The sequence below is a fragment of the Capra hircus genome, chromosome 5, assembly GCF_001704415.2.
Source record: "Capra hircus breed San Clemente chromosome 5, ASM170441v1, whole genome shotgun sequence".
NCBI classification, from domain to species: Eukaryota; Metazoa; Chordata; class Mammalia; order Artiodactyla; family Bovidae; genus Capra; species Capra hircus.
Window position 1 is genome coordinate 40,675,754 of NC_030812.1, and position 23,252 is coordinate 40,699,005.

The 23,252-nt window shown below is 38.9% G+C and overlaps 1 protein-coding gene across 1 annotated transcript in view; it reads left to right on the plus strand.

Annotated features, from left to right (window-relative positions):
- Window positions 1-23,252, plus strand: part of SLC2A13 (solute carrier family 2 member 13) — a 504,156-nt gene that overhangs the window by 298,245 nt on the left and 182,659 nt on the right. The window lies entirely within an intron of this gene.

A 23,252-nucleotide genomic window follows, 5' to 3' on the forward strand; every position in this document is an offset into this window, starting at 1 on the left:
CAGTGCATGAAAGTGAAAAGTGAAAGTGAAGTCACTCAGTCATGTCCAACTCTTCCTGACCCCATGGACTGCAGCCTACCAGGCTCCTCTGTCCATGGGATTTTCCAGGCAAGAGTACTGGAGTGGGTTGTCATTACTTTCTCCATAACAAGGACCTAGAAGAAATAAAAAAGTCAAACAGTAATGAATAATGCAATAACTGAGATCAAAAACACTCTGTAGGGAAACAACAGTAGAATACCTGAGGTAGAAGATAGGATAAGTGAGGTGGAAGATAGAATGGTATAAATAAATGAAGCCGATAAGAAAAAAGAAACAAATAATTAAAAGAAATGAGGATAACCTCAGAGACCTCTGGGGCAATGTTAAACACCCCAACATTCAAATCATAGGAGTCCCAGAAGAAGAAGACAAAAATAGAGACCATGAGAAAATACTTGAGATAATAGTTGAAAACGTCCTTAAAATGGGGAAGGAAATAACCACCCAAGTCCAAGAAGTCCAGAGAGTCCCAAACAGGATAAACCCAAGGCAAAACACCCCAAGACACATATTAATCAAATTAACAAAGATCAAACACAAAGAACAAATATTAAAAGCAGCAAGGGAAAAACAACAAATAACACACAGGGGATTCCCATAAGGATAACAGCTGATCTTTAAATAGAAACTCTTCAGGCCAGGAGGGAATGGCAAGACATACTTAAAGTGATGGAAGAGAAGAACCTACAATCCAGATTACTGTACCCAGCAAGGATCTCATTCAAATATGAAGGAGAAATCAAAAGCTTTACAGACAAGCAAAAGCTGAGAGAACTCAGCACCACCAAATGAAACTTCAACAAATGCTTAAGGATCTTCTCTAGACAGGAAACACAGAAAAGGTGTATAAACTCAAACCGCAAACAACAAAGCAAATGGCAACGGGATCATACTTATCAATAATTACCTTAAATGTAAATGGATTGAATGCCCCAACCAAAAGACTGGCTTAATGGATACAAAAATAAAATGCCTATATATGCTGTCTATAACAGACCCACCTCAAAACAAGGGACACATACAGACTGAAAGTGATGGGCTAGAAAAAGATATTTCACACAAATGGAGACCAAAAGAAAGCAGGAGTAGCAATACTCATATCAGATAAAATAGACTTTGAAATAAAGGCCATGAAAAGAGACAAAGAAGAACACTACATAATGAACAAAGGGTCAATCCAAGAAGAAGATATAACAATTATATATGCACCCAACATAGGAGTACCACAATATGTAAGGCAAATGCTAACAAGTATGAAAGGGGAAATTAACAGTAACATAATAATAGTGGGAGACATTTAATACCCCACTCACACCTATGGATAGATCAACTAAACAGAAAATTAGCAAGGAAACACAATCTTTAAATGATACAATGGACCAGTTAGACTTAGGTGATATCTATGGAACATGTCACCACAAAACAATGAATTTTCATCTTTTCCTCGAGTGCACGTGGAACCTTCTCCAAGATAGATCACATCCTGGGCCATAAATCTACCTTGGGAAATTTAAAAAAAAATTGAAATCATTCCAAGCATCTTTTCTGATTACAATGTGGTAAGATTAGATGTCAACTACAGGAAAAAAAAAAAAAAAAAAAAAACCTCCAACAAATTCCAACATATGGAGGCTGAACAACACGCTTCCGAATAACCAACAGATCACAGAAGAAATGGAAAAAAAAAATCAAAATATACATAAAAATGAATGAAAATGAAAACACAACAACCCAAAACCTATGGGACTCAGTAAAAACAGTGCTAAGGGGAAGGTTCATAGCAATACAAGCTTACCTCAAGAAACAAGAGAAAAGTCAAATAAATAACCTAACTCTACACCTAAAGCAACTAGCAAAGGAAGAAATAAAGAATCCCAGGGTTAGTAGAAGGAAAGTTTGTTTTCCAATTTCTCTCTTCTATGTTCTTTCTCAAGTTTTTATCAATTGTAGTAGAAAAGCCTTTGAATACGTATATATATAAATAGTATGTATAACATATATATCTTAGAAAACTTTTGAATTTTTGCCTAAGTAAAAAAAAGAGAACTCTTTACATTAAAAAAAAAATTTTTTTTAATAGTACTGGTGAAGAGAGATAAAAAAATTAGAGATGTTTGTTTGTAGTCTAAAAAAAAAAAAATTAGGGCAGAAATAAATGAAAAAGAAACAAAGGAGACCATAGAAAAATCAACAAAATAGAAAGGTGGTTCTTTGAGAAGATGAATAAAATAGACAAACAATTAGCCAGACTCATCAAGAAAAAAAGGGAGAAGAATCAAATCAACAAAATTAGAAATGAAAATGGAGAAATCACAACAGACAACACAGAAATACAAAGTATCATGAGACTGCTACTGCTGCTGCTAAGTCACTTCAGTAGTGTCCAACTCTGTGCAACCACATAGATGGCAGCCCACTGGTCTCCACCACCTCTGGGATTCTCCAGGCAAGAACACTGGAGTGGGTTGCCATTTCCTTCTCTAATGAATGAAAGTGAAAAGTGAAAGTGAAATCGTTCAGTTGTGTCCAACTCTTCGAGACCCATGGACTGCAGCCTACCAGGCTCCTCCGTTCATGGGATTTTCCAGGCAAGAGTACTGGAGTGGGTTGCCATTGCCTTCTCTGAACTATCAGCAACTATATACCAATAAAATGGACAACTTGGAAGAAATGAACAAATTCTTAGAAAAGTATAACTTTCCAGAAGTGAACCAGGAAGAAATAGAAAACCTTAACAGACCCAGCACAAGCATGGAAATCGAAACTGTAATCAGAAAACTTCCAGCAAACAAAAGCCCAGAACCAGATGGCTTCACAGCTGAATTCTACCAAAAATTTAGAGAAGAGCTAACACCTATCCTACTCAAACGCTTCCAGAAAGTTGCAGAGGAAGTAAACTTCCTAACTCATTCTATGAGGCCACCATCACCCTAATACCAAAACCAGATGAAGATGCCACGAAAAAAGAAAACTACAGGCCAATATCACTGATAAACATAGATGCAAAAATCCTTAACAATATTCTATCAAACAGAATCCAACAACATATTAAAAAGATCATACATCATGACCAAGTGGGCTTTATCCAAGGGATGCAAAGATTCTTTAATATCTGCAGATCAATCAATGTGATACACCATATTAACAAATTGCAAGATAAAAACCATGTGATTATCTCAATAGATACAGAGAAAGCCTTTGACAAAATTCAACATCCATTCATGATAAAAAAAAATATCCTTCAGAAAGCAGGCATAGAAAGAACATACCTCAACATAATAAAAAACCATATATGATAAATCCACAGCAAACATTATCCTTAATGGTGAAAAATTGAAAGCATTTCCCCTAAAGTCAGGATCAAGACAAGTTTGTCCACTCTCACTACTACTATTCAACATAGTTTTGGAAGTTTTAGCTGCAGCAATCAGAGAAGAAAAAAGAAATAAAAGAATCCAAATTGGAAAAGAAGAAGTAAAACTCTCACTGTTTGAAGATGACATGATCGTCTATATAGAAAACCCTAAAGACCCCACCAGATAATAACTAGAGCTAATCAATGAATATAGTAAAAATGCAGGATATAAAATTAACATGCAGAAATCCTTTGCATTCCTATACACTAACAATGAGAAAACATTCTCACTGAAAGAGAAATTAAGGAAACAATTCCATTCACCATTGCAACAAAAAAGAATAAAATACTTAGGAATAAATCTACCTAAAGAAACAAAAGACCTATATATAGAAGACTATAAAACACTGATGAAAGAAATCAAAGGTGACACAAATAGATGGAGAAATATACCACATTCATGGATTGGAAGAATCAATATAGTGAAAAAGAGAATGCCATGGCTCTCATTGAGGAGCCCTACATGGACATAGATAGACAGGGACTTCACCGAGGAGTGATCTTGGGCCAGGCCTCGGGAGGCTGCTCAGCCAGTGAGGGTGAGCGGGATATGTGTGCCTTATACTCTGCCTGCTCCCACCCTTTCCCTGCCTCCTTGCTGCTCCACCTGCCTTGGTCTTCAGGTGCAGGCTGGGTGGGGGGAGCATCTAGAAGCTCTTGGCGCCTGGGTTTTGAGGCCCCAGATACTTGGAATGCCTCAGTTCCCTCGAGATCACCATGATGAGGATAGGGGCGCTGTGCCCACCCTTCGTTCAGAACCCTGGGGCCCTGGCCCAGCTAGAGCTAAGGGGACTTTTAAAAACAGCTCTGAGCTCTCACCTAGTCTCCCACCATCTCTCCTGGCATGGGGAGGGAGATGTGGGCCCCCTCCCCCAATCTGTAAGCCGAGCTTGCCCTGGCCTTTGGACCCAGGCAGAGGCTTCTGAGCCCCTGGGCAGAGGTGGGGGATACCACAGAATGCTTCTTTCCCCCAGGCCTCCCCATCTGTCACTCCCTTCCTCCCTCCCTTGTTTTCGTTTAGCTCCTCTGAAAGCCCCCCACCTCCACTTCTGGGGGAAACCCCGTTCATTCTAGGGGTTTCCCCCAGAAGTGGGAGGGGGGCTTTCTCCTTCAATCCCCTGGGGGCACAGGGTGAAAATGAGTCTACTACCCAAAGCAATCGAATCTATAGATTCAGTGAAATCCCTATCAAGCTACCAATGGTATTTTTCAGAGAACTAGAACAAATAATTTCACAATTTGTATGGAAATACAAAAAAAGCCTCAGATAGCCAAAGCAATCTTGAGAAAGAAGAATGGAACTGGAGAAATCAATCTGCCTAACTTCAAAATATACTACAAAGCTATAGTCATCAAGACAGTATGGTACTGTCACAAAGACAGACATATAGATCAATGGAACAAAATAGAAAGCCCAGAGGTAAATCCATGCACCTGCAAAGATACCTTATCTTTGACAAAGTGAAAAGTGAAGTCGCTCAGTCATGTCCAACTCTTTGCAACCCTGTGGACTGTAGCCCACCAGGATCCTCCATCCATGGGATTCTCCAGGCAAGAATACTGGAGTGGGTTGCCATTTCCTTCTCCAGGGGATCTTCCTGACCAGGGGATCAAACCCAGGTCTCCCACATTGCAGGCAGATGCTTTAACCTCTGAGCCACCAGGGAAGCCACAATCTCTTTAACAAGTGGTGCTGGGAAAACTGGTCATCCGCTTGTAAAAGAATGAAATTAGAACACTTTCTAACACCATACACGAAAATAAACTCAAAATGGATTAAAGATCTAAATGTAAGAAACTATAAAACTCATAGAGGAAAACATAGGCAAAACACTCTCTGACATAAATCACAGCAGCATGCTCTATGACCCACCTCCCAGAGTAATGGAAATAAAAGCAAAAATAAACAAATGGGACCTAATTAAACTTAAAAGCTTTTGCACAACAAAGGAAACTATAAGCAAGGTGAAAAGACAGCCTTCAGAATGGGAGAAAATAATAGCAAATGAAGCAACTGACAAAGAATTAATCTCAAAAATATACAAGCAGCTCCTGCAACTCAATTCCAGAAAAATTAATGACTCAATGGAAAAATGAGCCAAAGAACTAAACAGACATTTCTCCAAAGAAAACATATAGATGGCTAACAAACACATGAAAAGATGCTCAACATCACTCATTATCAGAGAAATGTAAATCAAAGCCACAATGAGGTATCATCTCACACTAGTCAGAATGGCTGCTATCAAAAAGTCTACAAACAATAAATGCTGGAGAGGGTGCGGAGAAATGGGAACCCTCTTATACTGTTGGTGGGAATGCAAACTGGTACAGCCACTATGGAGAACAGTTTGGAGCTTCCTTAAAAAAATGGAAATTTGTCATCAGACCCAGAAATCCCACTGCTGGGCATACGCAACAAGGGAAACAGAATTGAAAGAGACACGTGTACCCCAGTGTTCACTGCAGCACTGTTTACAATAGCCAGGACATGGAAGCAACCTAGATGTCCATCAGCAGATGAATGGGTAAGAAAGCTGTGGTACATATACACAATGGAGTATTACTCAGCTATTTAAAAGAATGCATTTGAATCAGTTCTAATGAGGTGGATGAGACTGGAGCCTATTATACAGAGTGAGGTAAATAATTAAAAAAAAAACCAATACAGTATATTACCACATATATATGGAATTTAGAAAGATGGTAACAATGACCCTATATGTGAGACAGCAAAAGAGACACAGGTGTAAAGAACAGACTTTTGGACTCTGTGAGATAAGGCGAGGGTGGGATGATTTGAGAGAATAGCATTGAAACATGCATATTATCATATGTGAAATAGATCACCAGTCCAGGTCTGATGCATGAGATAGGGTGCTCAGGGCTGGTGCACTGGGATAACCCTGAGAGATGGGATGGGGAAGGAGGTGGGAAGGGGGTTCAGGATGGGGAACACATTTACACCCGTGGCTGATTCATGTGACTGTATGGCAAAAAACCCTACAATATTGTAAAGTAATTAACCTCCCATTAAAACAAATAAATTAATTTTTTTAAAACAGATTAAATTCAAATATAGTATATAAAATATAATAAATATAGTTAAATACAAATATCACCATAAAATATTATCTTCACAACAGAATAATAGGTTACTCTCTCATGGACCTGGAATAAGTAAGTAAGAAGCTACTGTTCCTGGAGAAGGGAATGGCTGCCCACTTCAGTATTCTTGCCTGGAGAAATCCATGAACAGAGGAGCCTGGTGGAACTATATAGTCCATGGAGTTCCAAAAAGTCAGACAGGACTGAAAGACTTTCACTTTCCCTAAGCTACTGTTAAGTTATTAGAATAGAAGCAGTTAGAAGAAGGATGTCTACCCTCTGGTATTTGGGGGAAAAAAGCCTTCCCTTTCAATATTTAATAGTTTTTCTGTCACCATCACCCTAATACAGGATGTGAGGAACTCTACTTCTTTTTCTCCTATGTTTGTAAAGATGCTCTTTTTGATATTTCTTTTCCCCTGTAAATCTGCTCTTTAAGTTTATTTTGATTGATTCTAGAACTCCCAGTGGAGAGGTGATTTTAGCTGGCTTTGAGCCTCTAGGACAAGCTAGTACTCCATATACCCCTTAAGGGGCAGCATATTGCTGGGACATCTCTTGTAACAGCTGGCTGCCCATCCATTGGCCCATCTCCGATGGTTTCTAACTAAGTATAATTTTATGATTTTTATGTTTTATGAAGTTCACCATTAGTGACATTTTATTTGACAGTACAAGAGACTTTAGCTATAGAAAATAAAGTAGTTTTATGCAGAAAAAAATATAAAGTGGTAAATGTGCATGAGGGTTTATGTTTTGGCCTGTGCATAGAGTGGTAAACTGAGTAAGAATTTCCATAACAGTTTCTTTGGGATCTTGAGTATATGTGAGAATGGAGAGCTTTAATGTTGAGTTAATTACACCCTAAAAATATTTATCATCTACTCTTACTGAGTTTGTATTATCATAAAGTGTTTGTGATGCTTGAATGATATAATATGAGGAAACCATATCTGGCTACTATTTGGCATATGGGAAGTGCTCAATAGATGTTATTTCTCCTTTTCTACTTTTATCAGGTGATACATTCTGCCATGAGCTCAAACTCTAAAATTGAGCTTTATAGACTCAAAAATTGCTGATAAACATTAGCCATTATTCTTACTGTTTTACTCATCTGTGCTTCTTATGAAGCAGCTTAGGTTTTCACCATTAAAAAAAAAAAATGAAAAGGGCGTTTGTAGAACCAGTTCTACATGTTTAAAGGAAAATAGAGAATTAAGACAATCCAGTCAATTCAGATACACAGATATCTAACTCAAAGTATTTTCCTGGTTTCTCAGAATTAGTAAGATGATTCAGTGCTTTTCTGCAGTATTTTAAAATTAATATAAATGTCTTTCAGGATGTATTCCCTCAATAAATGTACGCTGACTCACTGGTAATTGCTTTTCCTCTTTAGGTCAAGCTTCATATGTACGCATAGGTCTAATTTTTTCTGTCATTTTTGAAAGGTCCTGCACTTCACTAATAATTAAACAAGAATGTTCTGGTACTGGCTGCATGCACTTGAAATGAACTAAATGCAGTTTTAGGTCTTTCTTTGAACATCAAAGGGCACAGTGTTGTCAACTTGCCTGTATCAAGTCAGCCTAATTTACTGTTTAATTATACATTGGTGTGGGAGCCCTCTCTTTGCAGTGTTTTCTGCCCAGGGCTGTTAGAGCTCAACTTGTTTCTCTGCTGTTAAAAAATTGATCAGTTTCCTTTCCATCAATATTTGGAAATGGAAAAATAAAATTTATTCATATTAATTCAGAAGCCTTTATTCATTTCAATCCTTCCTTATTCCAGAAGAAGCTTAAGAGAACTTAATTAGACATATAGAGAGACAATAGGTACAATAAACTTTAAAGGTAGTGATTTAGCAAAGAGGACAAAGTAGGACAAGATAAGATAATTTCTGTACAAGAAACTTACTGTAGAGTAGGGTCTATACAAACTAGTTCAGAAAGCCTGTCTTTTTCAAAGTGCCATTGGAACCTCTTAAGTTGGAATCTCTGAAGAATCAATTCTAGGCAGAGTTGAGAGGGTGGGGATGAGCAAAGAGGATGAACAAATTAGAATCTTGTTTTTGTTACAATCTCCAGATTGAATTTTATTCATGCTGAAGCTTGAGAATTATGTTGCTGTAAATGTTTTAGCCACCAATACAATATATACATGTTTCATAGTGTTCCTATGGTAGAAATAAATCAATTATCACAGAGAAACATAAAAACTCCTACTTTACTAAAATCAGAGAAAATTTTCTCTCTGAGTGTCTTGTGGTAGCTATAGTATCCATTAATATTTATCTTTTCATGGAAAGTTTAATTATCTAATCTTATAGGTATTGGTTTTTATTTCTTGAACAGTTAAGTCACACCATGCAATTCCTTCATCCATAGTATAGCAGGAACTAGGGAATAAAGATAATTATCTCTACACTTTTTATATGTTAAATGATGGAATTCTCTGGCACCTAGTTCACAAAATTGCATTCTGCTTCCCCTGGCTGCTGTTGTTCTACAAGCCCACTCTTCCTCAGGAGATGAGCTCAGCACTTTGGAGAGTTTAAGAACAAGCATATTAGGGGATTTCAAGTACATGCAGTTGGTGTGTTGTTCCTACTCTTTGAGAATTGAGCAATCCTGTTGACCTTTATAGCATCCTGTCACTCCCATATGCCTCTCCCTCACTCAGCTCAACTCTTTGAGCCCCAGTGGATGCAGCTCCTTCTTCATTTATCACAGATTCCCTGAATCAAAGAGATAAATGTAATCACATTTGGATCCTTGCCATCTCCTATGATATCAAAATCAAGAATTTCTTTCATGGCTCTAACATCCATCTATGCCACTGCAGTGTTTCTAGTCAGCGAACCCAGTAGGTATTTGCCATTCTAATTATGATTTATATTCTCTCAAGTCCTTTCTAGTTCTATCTGTGCATGACTCTTGCTTGAGCTGGTTTCAAATGCTCTCCCAGACTAAGTCTTGTAGTAACTGTCATCCTAAATTCCTTGACCTTTTGTATTTTTTCAATCTTGGAACATGAGAAGTGGTAATTAGTATCACTAATGAACAATTTGGACTGTTGGGTAGAGTTAATCACTGCACTTATATTCAAATAGCACTATAATCATACTGTCCTCGTAAAACATGGCCCATTGGATATAATTTTTATGTGTATGGCAGTTTCCAAGCCCTCCACAAACAATCCCAGATATTACATGTCTTTATATCTCCCACTGTCTCTAGCACATAGTAGGTCTTGAATAAATATATTTTAATTTCATGTAATTGAGACATTCAGCCATTATATAATTTTCCACTAAAACATCTATTAATATTACCATGTAAAGATTTGTTAAATTAAATAGAAAACATACCATTTTATCACAGTGTCTATTTTGTGGTGTTTTAGAAACAAAACAAAACAAAAAAGGTATCATCTCATCTAATAACAAATTGAACAAAGACAAAGTAAGTTGTAAGTGGCTTTAGCTGAAGAAAAACACACATTAGTTCCTCACAATTATTATACATTTGTTTTGCTAAAAGTAAAGTTGGGTTTCCTTTTCTCCTTGGTCTTTCGCTTCTCTTCTTTTCTCAGCTATTTGTAAGTCCTCCTCAGGCAACAATTTTGCCTTTTTGCATTCATTTTCCTTGGGGATGATTTTGATCACCACCTAGTATACAATTTTACAAAACTCCATCCATAGTTCTTCAGGAACTCTATCATATCTAATTACTTGAATCTATTTGTCAAGAAAATTAAAGATATCAAGGCAACCCTTCATGCAAAGATGAGCACAATTAAGGAAAGAAACAGTATGGACCTAATAGAAGCAGAAGACATTAAGAAGAGGTGACAAGAATACACAGAACTATAGAAAAAGAGATCTTAGTGAGCCAGGTAAACACAATGGTGTGTTCACTCACCAGGAGCCAGACATCCTGGACTGCAAAGTCAAGTGGGCCTTAGGAAGCATCACTACAAACAAAGCTAGTGGAAGTGATGAAATTCCAGCTGAACTATTTCAAATGCTCAGAAATGACACTGTGAAAATGCTGCACTCAATATGCCAGCACATTTGGAAAACTCAGCAGTGGCCACAGGACCAAAAAAGGTCAGTTTTCATTCCAGTCCCAAAGAAAGGCAATGCCAAAGAATGTTCAAACTACCACTCAATTGTATTCATCTCACACACTATCAAAGCAGTGCTGAAAATTCTCCAAGTCAGCCTTCAATATTGTGAACCAAGGACTTCCAGATGTTCAAGCTGAACTTAGAAAAGGCAGAGGAACCAGAGATCAAATTGGCAACATCCACTGGATCATAGAAAAAGTAAGAGAATTCCATAAATACATCTACTTATGCTTCATTGGCTGCACTAAAGCCTTTGACTGTGTGGATCACAACAAACTATGAAAAGTACTTTAAGAGATTAGAATCCCAGCCCACCTTAACCTGCCTCCTGAGAAATCTGTATACATTGAGAAAGTAACAGTTAGAACCGGACATGGAAAACAGACTGGTTCCAAATTGAGAAAGGAGTACATCAAGGCTCTATATTGTCACCCTCCTTATTTAGCTTATATGCAGAGTACATCATGCGAAAAGCCGGGCTGGATAAGGCACAAACTGGAATCAAGATTGCCAGGAGAAATATCAATAACCTCACGTATGCAGATGACACCACCCTTATGGCAGAAAGTAAAGAGGAACTAAAGAGCCTCTTGATGAAGGTGAAAGAGGAGAGTAAAAAAGCTGGCTTAAAACTCAACATTCGAAAAAGATCTGGCATCTGGTCCCATCACTTCCTGGCAGTGATTTGGAGTCCAAGAATATAAAGTCTGTCATTCTTGAACTCCAAATCACTGGAGATGGTGACTGCAGCCATGAAATTAAAAGACGCTTGCTCCTTGGAAGAAAAGCTATGACCAACCTAGACAGCATGTTAAAAAGCAGAGACATCACTTTACCGACAATGGTCCATGTAGTCAAGGTTATGGTTCCTCTAGTACTTATGTATGAAAGTGAAACTTGGACCATAAAAAAAGCTGAGCACCAGAAAATCAATACTCTTGAACTGTGGTGATGGAGAAGACTCTTGAGAGTCCCATGGACTGCAAGAAGATCAAATGAGTCACTCCTAAAGGAAATCAATCTTGAATATTCATTGGAAAGACTGATGCTGAAGCTGAAGCTCTGATACTTTGGCCACCTGATGTGAAAAGCCCACTCACTGGAAAAGACCCTGATGCTGGGAACGATTGAAGGCAGGATGAGAAGGGGAGGACAGAGAATGAGATGGTTAGATGGCATCACTAACTCAATAGACATGAGTTTGAGCAACCTCTGGAAGCTGGTAAAGGATAGGGAAGCCTGGTGTGCTGCAATCCATGGGGTCATAAAGAGTCAGACATGACTTACCAACTGAACCATATAACAACAAAGAAAAATTTGATTATAATAATGGTTTGGGGAGTAAACCCATCTGGAAACTTCACCTGGAAACTTCTTAGAAATTCAAATTCTTGGTCTTAGACTTACTGCATCAAAAATTCAGAGTAGGACCCAGCAATTTGTGTTTTAATGAGTCTTCCAGGTCATTCTGCAGTACACCAATAAATAAGAATTAATCATTTAGGAAATCTACACTACTTAAGACTGTACAGTTATAAGAAAGGGGGAAAAATGGGTGATGATAGATAACTTAAAAGAGATAGAGTATATGATTTAAAGTCTCCTCAAGAGTGAATAATTTTGTGAGTGGAGGAATTCAAGTAAGCGAGTTGTGACCAGGTGGTGCACGTCAGCAACTAAGATAACTGAAGGATTTTAGAAGTGAATCAGCAGAGACTAGGTATTTTATGGGTGGACCATGTTGATGCTGAAGGTGGGGGAGATCTATACAGTCAGCAAAAATAAGACCTGGAGCTGAATTTGGCTCAGATCATCAGCCCCTATTGCAGAATTCATGTTTCAGTTGAAAAAAGTAGGGAAAATCACTAAGCCACTATGGGAGACCGAAATCAAAACCCTTATGATTATACAGTGGAGGTGACTAATAGCTTCAAGGGATTAGATCTGGTAGACAGAGTGCCTGAAGAACTAGAGACAGAGGTTTGTAACATTGTGTAGGAGGCCATGATCTAAACCATCCCCAAGAAAAAGAAATGCAAGAATGCAAAATGGCTATCTGAGGAGGCTTTACAAATAGATGAGGAAAGAAGAGAAGCAAAAGGCAAGGTTGAAAGGGAGAGCGATCACAAACTGAATGCAGAGTGTCAGAGAATGGCAAGGAGAGAAAAGAAGCCCTTCTTAAATGAACAATGCAAAGTAGAAGAAAACAATAGAATGGGAAAGACTAGAAATCTCTTCAAGAAAATTGGAAATATCAAAGGAACATTTCATGCAAGGATGGGCACAATAAAAGACAGAAACAGTATGGACCTAACAGAAGAAGAAATGAAGAAGAGGTGGCAAGAATACACAGAAGAACTATACAAACGATATCTTAATGACCAGGATAACCACAATGGTGTGGTCACTCACCTAGAGCCAGACATCCTGGAGTGTGAAGTCAAGTGGCCTTCACAGGCCTTAGGAGACATTACTGCAAACAAACCTATTGCAGGTAATGGAATTCCAGCTGAGCTATTTCAAATTCTACAAGATGATTCTGTTAAAGTGCTGCACTCAATATGTCAGCAAATTCGGAAAACTCAGCAGTGGCCACAGGACTGGAAGAAATCAGTTTTCTTTCCAATCCCAAAGAAGGACAGTGCCACAGAATGTTCATACTGCCATACAGTTGCCCTCATTTCACATGCTAGTGAGATTATGCTCAAAAATCCTTCAAGCTAGGCTTCAGCAGTACAAGAACTCTGGATATACAGGCTGGATTTAAAAGTGGCAGAAGACTAGAGATCAAATTGGCTATGTTTCTTGGATCATAGAGAAAGCAATGCGGTTCTGGAAAAACACCTGCTTCATTGACTATGACTGTCAAGACTAAGCCTTTGACTGTGTAGATCACAACACTGGAAAATTCTTAAAAGAGATGGGAATTCCAAACTACCTTACCTGTCTTCTGAGGTAAGGTGTATGCCAGTCAAGAAGTGACAGAGAGCAACAGACATGAAACAACAGATTGGTTCAAAATTGGGAAAGAAGTACATCGAAGGTGTATATTGTCACTCTGTTTATTTAACTTATATGCAGAATATATCACGCAAAATGCCAGGATGGATGAATCACAAGCTGGAATCAAGTTAGTTGGGAGAAATAGCAACAATCTCAGATATGTAGATTATGCCACTTTAATGGGAGAAACTGAAGAGAAACTGAAGAGCCTCTTGATGAAGATGAAAGAGGAGAGTGAAAAAGCTGGCTTAAAACTTAACTGTCATAAAACTAAGATCGTGGCAATTGGCTCCATTCCTTCATGGCAAATAGAAGGCGAAAAATTGGAAGCAAGGGCAGATTTTATTTTCTTGGTCTCTAAAATCACTGCAGATAGTGACTGCAGCCATGAAATTAAAAGACACTTGCTCCTTGGATGGAAAGCTATGGCAAACCTAGACAGTGTATTAAAAAGCCAAGACATCACTTTTCTGACAATGGTCTGTGAAGTCAAAGCTATGATTTTTCCAGTAGTTATGTCAGATGTGAGAGCTGGACCATAGAGCAGGCTAAGTGCCAAGGAATTGAGGCTTTTAAATTGTGGTGTTGGAGAAGACTCATGACAGTCCCTTAGACAGCAAGGATATCAAACCAGTCAATCCTAAAAGAAATCAATCCTGAATATTCATTGGAAAGTCTGATACTGAAGCTGAGGCTTCTATACTTTGGCCAGGAGATGAGAAGAGCCAACTCATTGGAAAAGACCCTGATGCTGGGAATGACTGAAGTCAAAAAGAGAAGAAGGCAGCAGAGGATGAGATGGTTGAATAGCATCACCATCTGAAAGGACATGAATTTGATGCATATGAGCAAGCTCTGAGAGATAATGAAGGACAGAGAATTTGGGTGTGCTGTAGTCTTTGGGGTCACTAAAGTTGGACACGACTTAGTGACCAAAGGACAACAACATGTTGACACTATTCTTACCAAGAATCGAGACACAGATGTAAGAGTAGAGAAGAAATTGTGAGGAAAACACTGAAACTGCCATTGAAAGAGAAGTGAGCAGAAAGTAGACCAAGAATTTAAAAAGGAGAGTTAAGGATGCTTTAGTTCATTTATTCCCCTTGCCATCCTCTGCCCATCCTCAGGTCTGAGGGAAAGACAGCCTGGATTCTAGATCCAAGGTAATAGAAGGTGGTACTCTCGTGACTGAAACGCCAATACTTTGGCCACCTCATGTACAGAGTTGACTCATTGGAAAAGACCCTGATGTTGGGAGGGATTGGGGGCAGGAGAAGAAGGGGACAACAGAGGATGAGATGGCTGGATGGCATCACCGACTCAACGCACAGGAGTTTGAGTGAACTCTGGGAGTTAGTGATGGACAGGGAGGCCTGGCATGCTGCGATTCATGGGGTCTCAAAGAGTCAGACACAACTGAGCGACTGAACTGAACTGAACTGAACTCTTGTGACTAGATTAGTTAACAAGGCACAGGGAAAGAGTGTGAGGGGGCTGGGATGACAGGAAGATTGAGGCAAATTATTAATCTACAGTTTAATATGAAAGTAAATGAGCAAGTATATAGGTGACCTAGAAGTCTCGGATTCCTGCTTGTTACAAAATAAGTAAGATTGTGAGATATGGTAAGGAAAGGTGGAAGCCCTCTTAACTAACATGATGAAGATTGGCTTTTGTTTAAGTTCAGTTCAGTTCAGTTCAGTCACTCAGCTGTGTCCAACTCTTTGCAACCCCATGAATTGCAGCACTCCAGGCCTCCCTGTCCATCACTAACTCCCGGAGTTCACTCAGACTCACGTCCATCAAGTCAGTGATGCCATCCAGCCATCTCATCCTCTGTTGTCCCCTTCTCCTCCTGCCCTCAATCCCTCCCAGCATCAGAAGCTTTTCCAATGAGTCAACTCATCACATGAGGTGGCCAAAGTACTGGAGTTTCAGCTTTAGCATCATTCCTTCCAGTGAACACCCAGAACTGATCTCCTTTAGGATGGACTGGTTGGATCTCCTTGCAGTCCATGGGATTCTCAAGAGTCTTCTCCAACACCACAGTTCAAAAGCATCAATTCTTTGGTGCTCAGCTTTCTTCATAGTCCAACTCTCACATCCATACATGACTACTGGAAAAACCATAGTCTTAACTAGACGGATCTTTGTTGGCAAAGTAATGTCTCTGCTTTTGAATATGGCTCTTGTTTAGTTAACTGAAAAAGGCAGTTATGAGGAAATATGTATATATATCTTCCAACATTTTTTAGTTGTACATTAATTCATCACATCTACTGCTTGTACTTCCACATTGTTTTTCTTGCATAAACCACTCAATATTGTCATCTATGAATTCTAGACTTAGTTTCTCAAATAGAACAAGAACTGAAAGACACTTGAGAAGAGCTCTAAGGACAGAATCTTTTTAGAATTTTACATTGTATCCCCCATTTTTTAATGTTAGTGTTGCCTACATTTTTTTTAAAGTACTTTGCCTTTATTGACTTTTTAAAATTATAAATTTTAATATAATGCCTATTCTATTTTATTGATTTAGGTATTATTTGATTAAATTGCATAAGAACAATGGTAGGCATAAACAGGTTGGAACAAACACATCTGATTTGATTCAACAGTTGAATTGTATGGGCTTCCCTGGTAGCTCCGATGGTAAAGAATCCACCTGCAATGCAGGAGACCTGGGCTTGATCCCTGGGTCACGAAGATCCCCTGGAGAAAAAAATGGCAACCCACTCCAGTATTCTTGCCTGCAGAATCCCATGAACACACCATGGGGTCATCTAGAGTTGAACACAACTGAGCAACTAACACTTATTTACAATCCAACAAATGGGAAATATGAGCCTGCATGAAGTCCTGAATGTTCAGTCTCGTGTGGGCATATATTTTGCAGAGAGAATTTATAGGCTAATCTGGCAAATTGAGAACGTACTTCTTGCTGTTAAATTAACTATACTAGCAATAGTGAAAGTGACAGATTGTGGCTTTAAGAAGCTGAAAAAAAATAACTTTTTCAGAAATCCCTAGGAAAGGCTTTGTTTAGTAAAATCATAATATGCATTTTTTTTCAGCATATGAGATGCTCATGTTTATACTTTTATTGCTAGTTAAAAGTCATTATTAGGCTGGATTGCCATTACCAAAGCCTACATGTTTTCTAGAGCTATTTTGTCTTTCCAAATTTAAAATTCAAGATTGAAAGCTACCTCTCACATAATCTGTAAGACAACGATATACATATAATCTGGCTGTTACTGTTCTTTGACATCTAAGAGATTTGTGAAACTCATTTGTGTTCTCTGTGAGAACACACTGCTTTCAGTCCTTTCATTTTCACTCTGGGGAAGAGATGGTATGTGTGAGAAAACCAAAGGTTAACCAGGAAATCTTTGAAGAAGATGATAATGTGTCAGGTAGATATTATAAAATGATTTTGAAAAGAGAAGGCATCCTTTCTTTGAATCTAAAAAGGAAATAAAGCCTTTATCAGCTCATATTCTCTTATAAAGAAAGCTGTTATGCTTTGTGCAAATTTAAACTACTACATAAAGGCTCAGTGTAAGTTATCAGTTCAGCTCTGTTGCTCAGTCGGGTCTGACTGTGACCCCATGGACTGTACCATGCCAGGCTTCCCTGTCCAACAACTCCCAGAGCCTACTCAAACTCATATCCATCACATCGGTGGTGCATTCTAACCATCTCATCCTCTGCTGTCCCCTCATCCTCCTGCCTTCAATCTTTCCCAGCATCAGGGTCTTTTCCAATGAGTCGCTTCTTTGCATCAGGTGGCCAAAGTATTGGTGTTTCAGCTTCAGCATCAGTCCTTCCAATGAATATTCAGGACTGATTTCCTTTAGTCCTGGATGACATGTTTGGTCTCCTTGCAGTCCAAGGGACTCTCAAGAGTCTTCTCCAACACCACAATTCAAAAGCATTAATTCTTCAGCACTCAGCTTTCTTTATAGTCCAACTCTCACATCCATACTTTGTGGTAGCCTATTACATAAATGGTTGGCTGGTAGCATCATTTATAAAAGCATTGGAATTCACATGTTTTAAAATGTAAATTAAATGTATCACTTCATCAATACATGATGACGTTTGAAAACTAGGTTCGTGAATTATTCTGACCTGGGTATGTCATCTCCTGGCCTTGAAAGAGTCCTGTAAAAAGAAATATAGCTATTGTATGAATTCTTCTGAAACTGATTATCCTTTAAGTAAATATTCTTACCTTCATTCCTCACCTTCTCATTCTAACTGTTGGCCTTTTCCTTATTTTACTGTTGATTAGTTTCTTTATGTAATAGAGTGAAAGTGAAGGTGAAGTTACTCAGTCGTGTCTGACTCTTTGCAACCCCATGAACTGTAGCCTACCAGGCTCCTCTGTCCATGGGATTTTCCAGGCAATAGTACTGGAGTGGATTGCCATTTCTTTCTCCAGGGGATCTTCCCAACCCAGGGATCAAATCCGGGTCTCCCGGATTGTAGACAGACGCTTTACCCTCTGAGCCACCAGGAAAGTCCACTCCAAACATGTACATGTCATAAACAACCTGTGAATATTTCTCATTAATCAGCAAAGGGAAATTAAGGTTGTAGATCAAACTAAGTCTGTTAATCAGTTTCTCTTAAAATAAGGAGATTATCCTATTTATCTGGGTTGACCTAGTGTAATTACAGAGGTCTTTATATGCAGGGAAAGCAGAAAGGAGTCTCAGAGTAAAGGGAACTGAAAGGCACTGCATGGACCCACCTTTGTGGGCTTTGAATCATGAGGAAGTGGAGTCCTCAAGCCACAGCGTATGGAAGATGTTAAAAGCAAAAACCAGCAAGGAAGTCTATTTCCCCTGGAGATTCTAGAAAGAAATACCCAGCTGACACCTTTATTCTTGACACCCAATAAAATCGGTGTCAGATTTCTGACCTATAAACCCGTTAGGCAATAAATTTATGTTGATTTAAGCCAGTGTGATTGTAGTAATTTTTTATGGCAACAATAAAATCAAATACATCTACTAGTGTTTGAGAAAGAAAAATGAGGATGAAAACGCAAGACAGTCAATCCAAAGAAAGATTTAGTGTGGGTTAAAGTTGCAAGGCTTGCTGACAGGAAGATAAAAGACCATCATGGAATTTCAGCCTTTGCTCTCAGTGTTTCACATTAATATAGAAAATCTACAGGGTGAAGTGAAGTGAAGTGAAGTTGCTCGGTCATGTCTGACTCTTTGCGACCCCATGGGCTGTAGCCTGCCAGGCTCCCCTGTTCATGGGATTTTCCAGGCAATAGTACTGGACTGGATTGCCATTTCCTTCTCCAGTGGATCTTCCCGACCCAGGGATCCAACCCGGGTCTCCCGCATTGTAGACAGACACTTTACCGTCTGAGCCACCACTATGTCTAATGAAAGAACCTGAAAAATACTTCAAACAATTTACGCTTGTTCAGGTCTGCATCTAGTCTGTACACTTTACTGTAGTTAGAGTGATCTTTTCAGAAAACAAACGTAATTGTTTGTTTCCCTTCACAGTTCTCCATTCCCTACAGAATAAAATCCAAACAAGGAGCGTGGCTCTCAAGGCCCCTCTATAACAAAAGGTTCTACTGAAGCTTTCTGTCATACTGCTCTTTCCTTTGAACCTTATTATGTTCAGCCACAGTAACATACTTTTGGTGTATGAATCCAGCATAGTATTTTGTACATTTTTCCTTCCTACATGTCATTTCCTTTACCACCAGTGTCCTTCTAGATCATTGTATGTGCTGCCAAACCCCTTGTGAATTCTTCAAAACTTAACTCAAACATTAAATTTTCTGGAAAATCAAGGAACTTTATAAAGGGAAATTATTTGGTCTGTCCTTTAATGCCACATTGTGATTTACATACCTTGTAATATCAAAATTATTTCTTTCCATGTCATTCTTTTATGGGAGCTTCTTTAGGGCAGCAACTGGATGTAATAATACATCTGTGGGAATTCAGTAACTCATATATATATATAGTATGTCTTCAATATGTAAATGCTGACTGAACAGTGTTATCTGATCTGGCCAGCACACCACAGAGATGTCTTTTTTTTAAATGTGTTTATTTTTATTTGAAGGATAATTGCTTTACAGTATTGTGATGGTTTCTACCAAACATCAACATGAATCAGCCATACAGAGATGTCTTTAAAAGTGATAGTTTCTGATTCCCAGGCCAGGTTTTACTTATATTCTGCCTCTATAAATTTAAGTAACATAAAAAATCATTTTACACACCTAGGACACATTTTGCATTTTAAATAAAATTCTGATACTCACTAACTTACTTTGTTTGATACTACTTCTATTTCTAGCCATTAATTTAATGCATACAATTTCATGATTTTATTGTGTCAAAAATGAAAACAATGAAATACAGTTGTCCCTCTCTCAGTTATCCACAGGAGATTGGTTCAAGGACCCCCACAGATACTCAAATCAGCGGATCGTCATGTCCCTCACATCCCACGAGCATACATATTAATGATTACCTTAAATGTACATGGATTAAATGCACCAAACAAAAGACATAGGTTGGCTGAATGAATACAAAATCAAGACCCATATATATACCGTCCATAAGAGAACCACTTCAGATCTAGGGACATATAAAGACTGAAAGTTAGGGGAGGGTAAAAAAGTGTTCCATGCAAATGGAAGCCAAAAGAAAGCTGAAATGGTACTACTCATATCAGACAAAATAGACTTTAAAATACAGACTATTCTAAGAGATAAGAAATGATAATGCATAATGACCAAAGGATGGATCTTAAAAGGACATACAACAATTGTAAATATGTTGTTTCTTCTTGATGTTCAGTCATTAAGCCATGTCCCATTCTTGGCGATCCCATGGATTGCAGCTTGCCAGGCTCCTCTGTCCTCCACTACCTCCCAGAGTTTGCTCAAATCCATGTCCATTGAGTTGGTGACACTGTCTAACCATCTCATCCTCTGCCACCTGCTTCTCCTTTTAGCCTTCAATCATTCCTAGCATCAGGATCTTTTCCAAGAGTCAGCTCTTCGCATCAGGTGACCAAAGGATTGGAGCTTCAGCTTTAGCAACAGTCCTTCTGAATAGTATTCAGGATTGATTGGTTTGATCTCCTTGCAGTCCATGGGACTCCCAAGAGTCACCACTATTTGAAAGCATCAGTTCTTCAGTGCTCAACCTTCTTTATAGTCCAACTTTCACATCCATACATGACTACTGGAAAAACCATACCTTTGACTATATAAACCTTTGTTGGTAAAGTGATGTCTGCTTTTTAATACTCTGCCTAGGTTTGTCATAGCTTTCCTTCCAAGGAGCAAAGTGTCTTTTGATTTCTTAGTTCATTCACCATCTATAGTGATTTTTGGAGCCCAGGAAAAGAAAGTCTGTTAGTACTTCCAATTTTTCCCTTCTGTTTAGAGACCAGATGTCATAGTCTTCATTTTTTGGGGGTTGAGTTTCAAAATAGCTTTTTGACTCACCTCTTTCACTTTCATCAAGTGGCTCTTTAGTTCCTCTTTACTTTCTGCCATTAGAGTGATATTATGTGCATGTCTCAGGTTGTTGCTATTTTTCCCAGCTATCTTGATTCTAGCTTGTGATTCATCCAGCTTAAAGTCCATAGGGTTGCAAAGAGTCAGACACAACTGAGCGACTAAGCACAGCACAGCACATGAAAACATTGACTACCATCCAGAAACTTTAGACTGAAATATGGAAATATTTCAGTTTATTGAATATATTCTTAGATTTGGATTTGGGGAAGCAACAGTTAGAACTGGACATGGAACAACAGACTGGTTCCAAATAGGAAAAGGAGTACATCAAGGCTGGATACTGTCACCCTGTTTATTTAACTTATGCAGGGTACATCATGAGAAACGCTGGACTGGAAGAAACACAAGCTGGAATCAAGATTGCTGGGAGAAATATCAATAACCTCAGATATGCAGATGACACCACCCTTATGACAGAAAGTGAAGAGGAACTAAAAAGCCTCTTGATAAAAGTGAAAGAGGAGAATGAAACAGTTGGTTTAAAGCTCAACATTCAGAAAATGAAGATCATGGCACCCAGTCCCATCACTCCATGGGAAATAGATGGATAAACAGTGGAAACAGTGTCAGACTTTATTTTGGGAGGCTCCAAAATCACTGCAGATGGTGATTGCAGCCATGAAATTAAAAGACGCTTACTCCTTGGTAGAAAAGTTTTGATCAACCTAGATAGTATATTCAAAAGCAGAGGCATTACTTTGCTGACTAAGGTCTGTCTAGTCAAGGCTATGGTTTTTCCTGTGGTCATGTATGGATGTGAGAGCTGGACTGTGAAGAAGGCTGAGCGCTGAAGAATTGATGCTTTTGAACTGTGGTGTTGGAGAAGACTCTTGAGAGTCCCTTGGACTGCAAGGAGATCCAACCAGTCCATTCTGAAGGAGATCAGCCCTGGGATTTCTTTGGAAGGAATGATGCTAAAGCTGAAACTGCAGTACTTTGGCCACCTCATGCGAAGAGTTGACTCATTGGAAAGGACTCTGATGCTGGGAGGGATTGGGGGCAGGAGAAGAAGGGAACGACAGAGGATGAGATGGCTGGATGGCATCACTGACTCGATGGACATGAGTCTGAGTGAACTCCGGGAGATGGTGATGTACAGGGAGGCCTGGCGTGCTGCAATTCATGGGGTGGCAAAGAGTCGGACACCACTGAGCGACTGAACTGAACCTAACTGAACTTGTTTTGGAATGGCTTGAAAATAGTAAAATGTGTGTTTCAGAATTTGAATTCTGTCACATTACATAGATTATTTGCCAGGAATATTTTTGCTTCTTTTGTTTTCAGAGCCAATTCAAAGTAATCTGATATAGCTACTGATATTTTCACCAAAAAAGAAATGTCCTGTGAGAAACCTATCATCTTAAACATACCAGATATATCTCCCGTTGTGCATCAACAAGTTGGCATTATGATTTTTAGAGCCAGTCTCCAGTGTATGGGCATCCTTGGTGGCTCAGATGGTAAAGCGTCTGCCTGCAGTGCAGGAGACCCGGGTTCAATCCCTGGGTCAGGAAGATCCCTGGAGAAGGAAATGGTAACCCACTCCACTCCTCTTGCCTGGAAAATTCCATGAACAGAGCAGCCTGTTAAGCTACAGTCCATGGGATTGCAAAGAGTCAGACACCACTGAGCAACTTCACTTTCTTTCTCTTTCTTCAGTGTATTTATTTAAAACAAAATGAGTCTATAGGACCTAATCATGCAGATGTGCTAGAGACTTACCAAAGAGCATCCCTTTTTAGGAATCACAAAGGCATTCTTTTTGTATATATCATGTAAGTTTCTCATCTCCTTCCTATACCAATCAGCCCACGTGCTCAATCATGTCTCACTCTTTGCAAACCCATGGACTGTAGCCTGCTGGGCTCCTCTGTCCATGGGATTTCCCAGGCAAGAATACTGGAGTGGGTTGCCATTTCCTACTTCAGGGGCTCTTCCCAACCCAGGGATCAAGCCTTCATG